Consider the following 10976-nt stretch of genomic DNA (forward strand, 5'->3'; position numbering starts at 1 on the left):
CAAACAAGAAAGCCTAGAAACGTCACTGGAAGTCATCTGCAACTGCTGATTGCAACTTGTAACTCAAGATTTTCACCTATCTATCCAGTTCTTCCAACATTTCTCTTCAAGCCTTTAATGAACACACAAAAAAAGCATAAAAGAGCAGGTAACAGAGATACAGGAGAAGACTTTTTTTTTTTAAAACAATGACACCATTCATAGACATGAGGCAAGTAATTTCATCCAACTCAGATGGCTCAGATTTTCAAATTAAAAGTTACATACTAATATAAAGCCTTCCTAATTAATAACCTGACAAATTAATATTTGTACACTTAAGATCCATAAATCATACAGTTTTAGGATTTTTTTACTTTTTGGTCTTTTGATCAGATAATAAAAATTGTGCAAATTATAAGAACTAGGAAACATTTAGGGCTTCAGGCATTCATTTTATATCCGTTAAACATAGTATTAGTCCTTCAGTCGCACTGTGTCTGTAAAACTCCATGAAACATAAAAAAAGTGGTTTTCTTGCACTCCACTGGCAAAAGAAAAGGTCAGGCAAAGAGGGAGAAAGGTGTTTTACACTTCTTTCTTGCACAGAAGACAAGCACACAAACAGAACATGAACTCATGTTTATTACCCTTAGGTAAAAGAATATATAAAATGCAGATTGTCAGCAGCTGAGCTTTGTTTAAGCAGCCCGTACCTCTACAAATACTTAGCCTACATTTGGGGTGTTGAGGTGCAGGGGGTGTGGATATGAGAATCTCTATGCCCTGCACATTATTACTAGATAAATTTATTATGATCACTGTTATGTCAGTGTATTCCAAATGAATTAATGATGCAATGGGATAACTCCAAATGTTCTGTCACTCCTAATGCTGTTAAAAGCATTAGATGATTCTAAATGTTAAAAGCATTTACATTAAATGTAAACTCCATTTCAGATAGGAAGGGCCAATTCTTCTGCACTCTGGAATGCTGTTTTTAGTTCAAGTTAAATAACATACTCGGAGCCAGCTCTCTTGTTAAGATTATTTTTTCCTTTTAAACTATTTTGACCTCCATAAAGTCTGTGCACATCTCAAGAAGCTGTCTAGCTGGAGGCAGTAGCAAGAGGATCGTTTGGAAAAAGGTAAAAAGGCAAGAAATTTAAAGGAGCTGCTTCCCCTAATTTCCCATTTTCTATTGAAAAGATCCAATAAGTAACAGCCTGAGGTTAGTTTCAAGTGATGTCCCACATCACTGTTGCCAATTGAATTGCTTGGTTACTGTTTTTAATCACACCAAGAAAATTCAAATCCCCCTAGACTTTCTTCACTGGTCAGCCCTAACCAAAGAAAATCATTTACCTAACACAAAGCTCATTACATTTTCGGATATAACTAAACAATCCACTTTTAGAATTCTACATCATGTCAAAAACATATTAAAATACTACTGGAGATTTATATTTAAAAATCAGGTGCTTTGATATTAGGAATAGTCAAGCTAGTTCTTCAGTTTTACAATTTGTTCCTGAATCTCTTGTCCTTAGTCCAGTATGTCAAGCTGTATTACATAGAAGTCTGCTTATGTGATTATTTGGAAGGTAAAGCTCTGCATAGTGCTAGGATATATAGCAGAATCTGGTTTGTGATAACTTGAACTAGATAGTGCTTCATTTTTAAAGCAGTCATTGCAAAGTAATGAGACATCACAATCCATTCTATATCCTTCTGAGCTAGGTGAATAGTAAAACATTTTACAAACAAGTAGAGAGAGTTGCTGTGTGATATGTTCAAAGCATCAGACAGAAGCATGCTCCAAAATAAATAAATAAGATCGAATTCTAAGAACTTCCTTGCATCAAGCCATGATCCTACAGCATTAATTTTTCAGTTTAGACAATCAAGAAGGTGAAGATACTGTGATACAGAGGTGTATAAAGACTTAAAATACATTTGGGAAATGGTAGGCACAAAGAAATGTAGTGATAGACTAGGAGAGAAAGCTCAGAGAGAATTACAGAAAGAAAGAGAAAATGAGGGAATCTGAACTGGACTGGAATAAAACAATGGAGTTCCAATCACAAGAAGTATAATTTTGAACTGTATCCAAAAATGAATAGGGAAACAGTGTCAATGTAGGAGATAGGTTACAATACAGCTGTTGAGTTGGAAGCAGCCACAAACTCACTACAACTGTCTGGAGTGGTAACAGGATGAAAGATGATAGAGGAACAAAAGGTTCTGAAGATGCATATTGGTTAGATATAGCACAATTTACTGTAGCTCCCTATGATTTGAAAGATAAATGCAGCAATATGACCTAGCTGTTACAAAAGACTTTCCTCCATAAAGTAGAATGTGAGACCAGTGGCTGGGACCCTGTACAACAATGTCTCTTTTCTAACACTACTGCATTCACTCTAATAATTTGTTAAATACATAAAGACAGGCAGATGCTGCAGATGGAGAAATTAAGGCATTGGTCAAATTGACCGATTTGTTCAAAGCTTCCTCCTTCCTCTTCACTGTTAGATTGTTAAAGATCACCTTCATTAAACATCTGTCAAAGATAGTATGGGCAAACACAAACTGTCTCAAAGCAAATGACCACATAAGATCTCCAACTTTACAATTCTAGGAGGCAAACTATGACAAGTAAGAGGCATCTCCTTCCTTAAGATTTTCTTCTGAAGCATGACAACTGCTATGAGAATCACAGTCTATGTTGTGAAGTACAACAGTTGCTTGTATATATGTTCATGTTCCCAGGCTTTTTCAGACACTGAGATGGGTGGAGCAGGAACAGAATTCCCATTTGTAAATCTGCCTAGGAAATTTGCAGGTGAAAATGTTTATGCATGTGTAAATAGTCTATAGAAATCTGACTATGTCAGTTAAGAGTTTAGTGTGCAGAAAGAATGAAGAAAAAGTCACCTTTGAAAACAGAAGTTATTAACTTCTGAAATGTTGCAAGCTTCAGCTAGAACACATGCCATCAAATTCATTTTTCCACTCTGCGGAAAATTCTGTCAAGGGCATAGAGCTTTGCCTGTGAAGTGCACTGTTTTAAAACAACTGAATCCTCCACACTGATTACTTTTTCCTCAAACACATTAACCTTTTGACCACCAGATATGGTCATACACTGAAAGACTCTATCAACATTGCTGAATGTTTTTTTTTCTGATTCTCTTTGAGGCACAGTGAATGATCCTTTCTGAGAACTAAAGGGAAAAATATATGTGTTTCTATTTTTCCTGATGTTACTTTATAGCTTAAAAATATGGTATCACTGAAAAAATATTCAAAACACTTTATTGAACAATAATACTGTATTGTATGGGCTTCCTGCTGGAATTAAAAATCACAACAGGCAAAGCAACACAAGAAAGGAAGAAGGCAAGTTTTTCCAGGATTATTTATGCAGACTGTCCCAGCCTCGCACAAGGAGATCCACATTAAACACAAATGTACAATTAGTGACTCCCCAACAAGCTGCCTGCAAGTATAGCTGGACTAACCTGCAGCTATAGAAATTTCTGGCACGTGCAACAGCCAGATGAATTCACTACCTACCACTAAAAATCTGCATCCTTTGGTACCTGGACTGGTATGTAGTATCGGAATCCAGAATTTGTAGGACAAAAAAAGGTGGCTTAGCTCTCTCTTCAGGTCCCAATTTAGAGTTAATCATAAAAGCAACTATCTAGCAGAAATAGTCTCCTATAATAGATCGTAAATACTGGCTTTAATTCACATCAGGCTGCCATTTACATACTTCATACACTACTTTAACAGCTTGCTTTAGTCTTTTGGGAACACAAACCCAAGAGGTATAAATACAAGCATACTCCCAGAACAGAGCCATTCGTTGGCAACATTCATGAAACGCATTAAAGAAATGAGAAAAAACAGGTTCAGATTTTGCCTTCAAGTGCATGCACAAAATTCCCATAAAGCCATTAAATGTTAGATGCAAGCAGGCAGAAACAACCTATGCCTAACAGAAACGTATGAGGCAATAATTAACCACTTTGATTCTTGAGAATTTAAGTCTTTTATACATTTCTGTAAAATATCTAGGCATCTTTAAAACAAACACAACATTATTGTCTTCTGTTCATAAAGAGCACACCCTGAAGAAAATCCACTGTCTATTGGGATTCAAGGTTCATGAATAACTTAGTCACTAGTCACTGCACTAAAAATAGTGCTAGCAAGAGAAATAATAATTAAGAATTCATATTCTATTTTGTATCACTGAAGCATCATCTTGAGTAACTGGCAGAATCACAGAGTTACTGGCCAGGGAGCACTGATCACTCTACCATTGGTACAGTGTCCCTTCTCATCCAGTCACTACATAGGATAGAGCAAATTAAAAAACCCCATACCAACAATGTTATTTCAGTCAGCCTTTGTACATTTACACAGACTTTCTAGAGTGTGAAGGAAAAAAATCTGAGACTGAGATCTTTGCATTCAGATGCATTGTAGTATAATGAGGGGCCTTCTACATCTCTGAAAATAAGAAAGCCTGGGGTAGACTTTACTTATTTCATCTCCACCACCTTATCTCTCAGTTCCTGTGCCAGAAATTTCTACCTTCCTACTCTATCCCTGTCTTGTCTCCCAGCAAGGTAGCTAGTCATAGCAGTATATCCCTTACGTAGCAACACAAACGTACATGGCACAGGAAACCAAATGGTCCATGCTCTGAAAACTGTATGGTCTATTCAAACCGTAGAAAAAAGCTGGACAATTTAAAAAATGCAAAGAGCTAGTCAGATCAAGGACAAGGACAGCAACTTGGTGGAGAAAGGATTCTAGGCATACATACAGTTTACAATGAAAACATGGCCCTTTCCCACTAGTCTTCACTTTTAAATATATTTGGGGGGGGGGGAGGGCATGGGGGACAACAGACAAAATACTACTTGTGTGAATCTGAAAACTGTAAAGGATAAAATTGAATCCAAGTTTGTTTTCAAAACAAATGCCTGACTGGATTTTGTGTTCATCTGCAGTAAATTTTTGCCATATCTGCATAAGTGTATTTCACCACATTGCCTGATATATAATTATTTCTTCAGTGCTGTGTTCAAAAAGAATAAAGACAGATGTACTCTAAAAATAAGATGTATTTCCCACATGAAGAAAAAGAAGGGAAAGACTGAATCACAATCAAGAAATAGGATACTACAGTGACAGCCATAGGTCCAGAAACAGTTTTTTCCTGAGTTCTTGAAAAGGAGAGGCATGAAAGCAGTGAAATCCTTAACAATTACTTCTACATACCCACTGCAAAAAGACAGTGTAATCTAGTTGACAGTTGACAGGGAGGCCACATAATTTGATTTAAAATGCAGATCCAGGAAATGGACTTTAAAAAAAAAAAATCTTAAAAATATTGACTAAGATAATAGGTAGAGTCACAATGTTGTGTTTGATCATCTTTCTAAAAAGCTTGAGATGAATTATAAAAAATTAACTTAAGCACCAAAACCATTTCAAAACAAAGAAAAAAAAAATTTTCAGATAACTTCTCAATCTATGTACATCTACTAAGGAATGTTTCAAAAACTTTTCTAAATGCTCTGAATCGTTATGATTATAAATAAATTGTTTGCTTCTTGGAATACCGCAACATATTTTTTCTGGAAAGACATTTATTTTCACCTTATCATCTGGCTTCTGAAAAAAGGCAGTGGAATTCTACAGAATATTACTAGAAAACATTCATTTCCATTTATTCTTATAATAATAAATCAAATCTATCCAAAGGATGCACAATATTACAGCATTATTGTCAAACTTGTAGCTAAATTATTTTCTTAACTGAAGCACTAATTTAATAAAAAATTTTACTATGACAGTAGTATCAATTCATATTTCAGCTACCACATTATTAGCTGAAAGAAAGAACTAAGGCTTTCTTTTCAAGGAAAGTCTGAAATACTTAGCGTAGCTATTCTTCTGTTAAATGAAATCAGTTGCCCTTCTTAAATTAAGAAAAATATATTCACTCAATTGAAATAGTCACTGAAGCAAACACTTCTGGAAAATATACGGCACAAGATTTACTGATTGTATCAATAAAACCAACCATTCCCAACTTCCAATCAAGCAAAACTGACATTTCTAAGTTTTTTGTAGAAATTAATTTAGCAAGGTCAGAATTGGAAAACACATGTTACTTACAGAAATAATGTGCTGCTTTAAAGAATGAGAGTGATCTAATAATCAGAAGTACCATTAACAAAGTTCTTTTTCCTAAAGCTTTCAATTAACAGCAGCAAAAAAATGGCATAAGGTTTCTCATCCTTTTATTGAAATGTTTGACATCAAATATCAACTCAATGATTATATAAACATCTCAACTCAAAATTTATTTCATTACTTGTATTTTTGCCTATACTGTTCTTTATTTTTTATTTTTCTTTCCCTTTTTCGCATTTCCTGATATTTTTCAGCATCTACCATTTATTGTCTTTACCCTCCATCCATTCCTCATCTCTTTGTTTAGTACTCTTATTTCCTTCATCTTGTTTCAGTTTATCTACCCCTTCTCACAACATCCCTAACTCCTATGTGGTAACACGGTGTGTTAACACTACTGCTGCCCACAATATTAATGATATTTTGGCCCAAACATATAATACACACACCTCTTGTAGCAGACAAAGAAAAAATATTGTGCATATGTGTTAATATAGGCAGTCAAAATTAAAAAAAACAAAGAAACAAAAGAATCTGTATGATTTTTTTTCCAGTAGAAAGAACATTTTCTACATTCTAAGCAATGTAAGTCAAGGATAATTTAATCCCTTTTAGACCTTAACACCTCCATTTTCTAAAAGTGCAAAGTAGATCCATGCATCTTTTGAAGAGGGGGATCTTACTGTAAAACTTTTGGGTTTGACTATTAGACATATTTAAACCAAGAATTCTGTGAATTAAACTTTTACCTTTTGAAGCCCTTTACTCTCTCTTGAGATTTCTTCCTTTAAAAGTTACACTCTTATTTGCCTTTATGGAAGTGAAGAAGGATGCATCTGAAAAAACTGCAAATTCAGAAGCCCTTACAATAAACACTGTTTCACATGTACATTTCTTTCATTTTTATGTATTCTTAACAACAGCTTTTATATTTTTATTTCCTTCATGATGGGACTGAACATGTCCTTGCCCACAGCAGGGGGGTTGGAACTAGATATTTAAAGGTCCCTTCCAACTCAAGCCATTAAGTAAATCAAACAAGAACACTTGATTTAATATGACACGGCAGGATATATCTAACTTTTTTTAAAGTGCAATACTAATATTTAGAGTGATAGTAGAGATCCTAAGTAAGACACCAAGAAAGATAATAAGATACTAAGTGAAATTTTAATACCTAGTGAAATCCTTTTATAGCCTTTGAAGCTGTTCTCAAGCTGAAGAAGAGTGCTACTGAAAAACTGATGAACACACAAAATGCTGCGGTCTCAAAAGCTGTGATTTTTCTGTAAGAGTAGCTGAGATCAAATAAAAACTCTGAGTGTACATAGACTACTTTGCAATAAAGCATACTAGTCTGAGAGGACTACATTGCACAAGCAACAAAAAAGATGGAAAAGTAGCAAATGTTTTATCAGCTACTGGCAATATTTTTAATGTAGCAAACAATGGAAATTTATGCAACACCAACTGCATTTGATTTTACCTTACAGAGTACACAATAATATCCCTCAGTTTAGATTGCACATAAATTTTGGGGCTAAGATTTTTCAAAATGAGTTGTGACATTTTAAGAATCAAATAGAAATAACACCTATTTCAATAAAACACTGCAAATACAGGACAATATTCTGCCAGTTTTTCAGCCACTATCATTTTAAACGTAATGAACAAGTTGGAAGTAAAAAAAAAAAGCACCAAATAACAAAAAAAAAAAAACAGCCAATGTATATGCTTCTGTTCATGTTCAGAGAACAAGAGCTCCATGAAAGTCAAGTCAATCACATGTGAATCAGAACAAAATTGAAATCAAATAAAAAAATTTTATATGGCACTTAAAAACATGTTTTGTCTTTGTAATAGTGAACTGTTTCAGATGCAAGGCACATAAATAGGAGAAGGACAAAACTCAAATGACTGTCAATAGGTGCATCATGATTGTGCTGAGAACAAAACTGGTAACTGTTTATAATTCACAAGAAAACTAATGAGTTGGAAGACAACAGAAGGTCCTCATTCTATTGATATTCAAGCCTACACTAACTACAGTGAGAGTAGATCAGAGAACAGAATGCAGCACTTTCACCCAGGTGCTGCACCAGCTAGAAATGGTGTTTCCAGCTTAGCCAAGTGCTAAGCCCCAGCTCAGCAAGGCTTCCTATAAAATTCAGGATCAGCCTTATCTTAAGCATGGCTGCATATTTCTAATTTGCACCTGGAAAGCCTGAAGGTCAGACAGAGCAACCAGCATCTGCTTTCAAACACCATGTACACACACAGTTTGATTAACATAATGCATCATGGTTAGGTCTGCAGTTAAACTGGAATACGTTGATGTTCTCCGAAGTCTAGCCTTAATTCTACTCTGACCTAGGACAAAACTATCCTAGATTCTTAATAACAACAGACCTATTAATATTGAATGTTTTATGTTTTGGGGATTGTCTTCATGGGGAAATAGCTTTTGCAGAAGCAGACTAAATTAGATAAAACAATTCAGTTCAAAATAAGGTTACCTACAAAGTGTTCTTTCAATTAGCACCTCCTCCTACACACACTTATTTCTTAGCAGTTTGCTTTAGGCTGGAATACAACATGCTTCATTCTTTATCATGGGACCGAAAAATTAGGTTTACATTCGATAACCCTTAAAAGCGTAAGAGAGAAGGAAAGGTAGTCTAACAGATTAACTAAACAGGAATACACATCCTTTATTCTGGCATAAGAAATCACATGTACAGTTTATCAGGAAAAATCCATTAGGAATACCCCACAGCTAGAAAAAAAAAAATCCAAGCTGGTGTTAGCTTTTGATTACAGAGGAGTAGAGCAGCCGCTTATAGAAGGGAAAAGAGCTGCTTTCCTGTTCTGTTCTTTTTCACCTTGCCAATAATATAGCTGCATTTTCACCTTCAGATAGATAAATTTTAAAACCAACTACCAGGTCAATAAATTTTTTTTCTTTAACAAAAAAACCTACTGATATTCTGCCCAACCATCTCAAACTCCCCTTTGTCCTTGATCTATTCAAATGTCACATTTTCATCTCAAAACACGAGAACACTTTAAATTAGGCCTTCAAGTAAACAAACCAACCAAAGTGTCTGTACTTGCCTCTTCTTCCCTTTCCTTCTTACAACCAAAGGAATTGTTTTAGGTGAAAAAACAAAAGCATATCTGAGCTTGCCAAACCAATTTAATTCACTATTGTGAAGCCTAAGTTTCCTGAATCCAGGAATTACCAATGGCTGGAGGTTTGGCAGGGAGGACTCAAGAGAAAAGCACCTCCAGATGTTAGTAAGTAAAGGCTACAGTTGGGGATTAGAGTCTCCGCAGATGTTCTAATTATAAATTCACACCTCTTGCTACAGAAAACAGCTCTTCCAGTGAGTGCTCCACTGCTCTCATACCCTCTAAGATTTGCTGTGTGCCTCATCCCGTCTCTCCTACTAGTTTCACCCTTTGTCTTCAGAAATCTCTACTCTCATCCAGGCTACCTTTGCCAGAATATCTTTGGAGACAGTTTATTTCACTGTTGTCCAACGTTTCTCAGTTTGCAGACCCCTAAATATTTTCTGACAGAAAACCAGGTTCCTATCAAGTGAACTAAAGCTGAAGAGCTTTGTTTTCTTGTTTACCAGTCAGTCTGCTTTGAAACAGGGCACTAATACTGCTTTCTTGTGCCGTCTCCAAACACATGTCGAAAGCTACTGAGCTAGTTCTTACAGAACAGTAGGAGTAAAAGACTTATATCTGGCTTGGTCAGCAGCTCGCTGGGTTACTTTGTTAAACTTTTTCTCCTTTGGTTTCTTTCCTACAAAATGCAGAAACAGTACTGCACTCACAGCTCACATAGGTATTACAAAAATTAATTAAATTTAAAATGCTCTGTGTCTCTTGGATTAAAGGTGCTAATGAGCTGAGAAGTGTGATTATCATCTAAGGCCTGACCTGTTGGGTTTTCATTGTTTGCTCTGGCATCTACTTCACACCTGATTACACAAAGCTTTATCAATGAAGCTTTCTGTCTAGTGTAGCACCAGTAAGAGAGTCAGTGGCATAGTTAGAGAAACACACTGCACATCAAGTGTCTGATTTTTAAAATGCATGTCTAATTTTCACAGGCCAAAGACTTCCCATGAAGTATTTCATACAGCTGCCTAAATAACGCATACAAATGAGGCAGACAGGAATACAAGTCAACTGTGCAACATTTTTAAAAATCAGCTGTTATATGCAGAACATATAAAAGACTTCCCATCTTAGATTGTATAGCTGTCACACCACAGCTTTAATTACTTGCTATATAACAATATGAATTTACCCATCTGAAAATATGAAGCTGTCTGGAAAAATTTCTCTAAACATCAAGTGATCAATGAGACCAGGCTGCTACCGTTGACTTAATTGTTCTAAGGGATTGTTTCTATCTCTGCTCGTGACATTCTTGCCATGGCCAACTTCCAGGACACATTCTCCGGCATGCAGCCCCTTCTTGTCCGAATTCAACCTCAATCAACTCATAGCCAGATTAATTTAGATTCTTATAAACACTTTAAACAATTTTCCCAAAGCTCTAATGCTGGTCACTTAATGGCCTGTAATATTGAATTTCTGTATGGTGATATTAGTCTCTTAATAATAATTCCTTGTCATTAAGTAATTTAGCCTATGCCAGCCACAAAAAGGTGGCATATCCCTCATTACTTATTTATTGTAATGCTGCAAAACTATGCTATTCTACAAAACTTTCCTTACAACGGGGATATGGGAGA

This window comes from Strix uralensis, chromosome 12 (assembly GCF_047716275.1).
Source record: "Strix uralensis isolate ZFMK-TIS-50842 chromosome 12, bStrUra1, whole genome shotgun sequence".
In the NCBI taxonomy this organism is placed as follows: Eukaryota; Metazoa; Chordata; class Aves; order Strigiformes; family Strigidae; genus Strix; species Strix uralensis.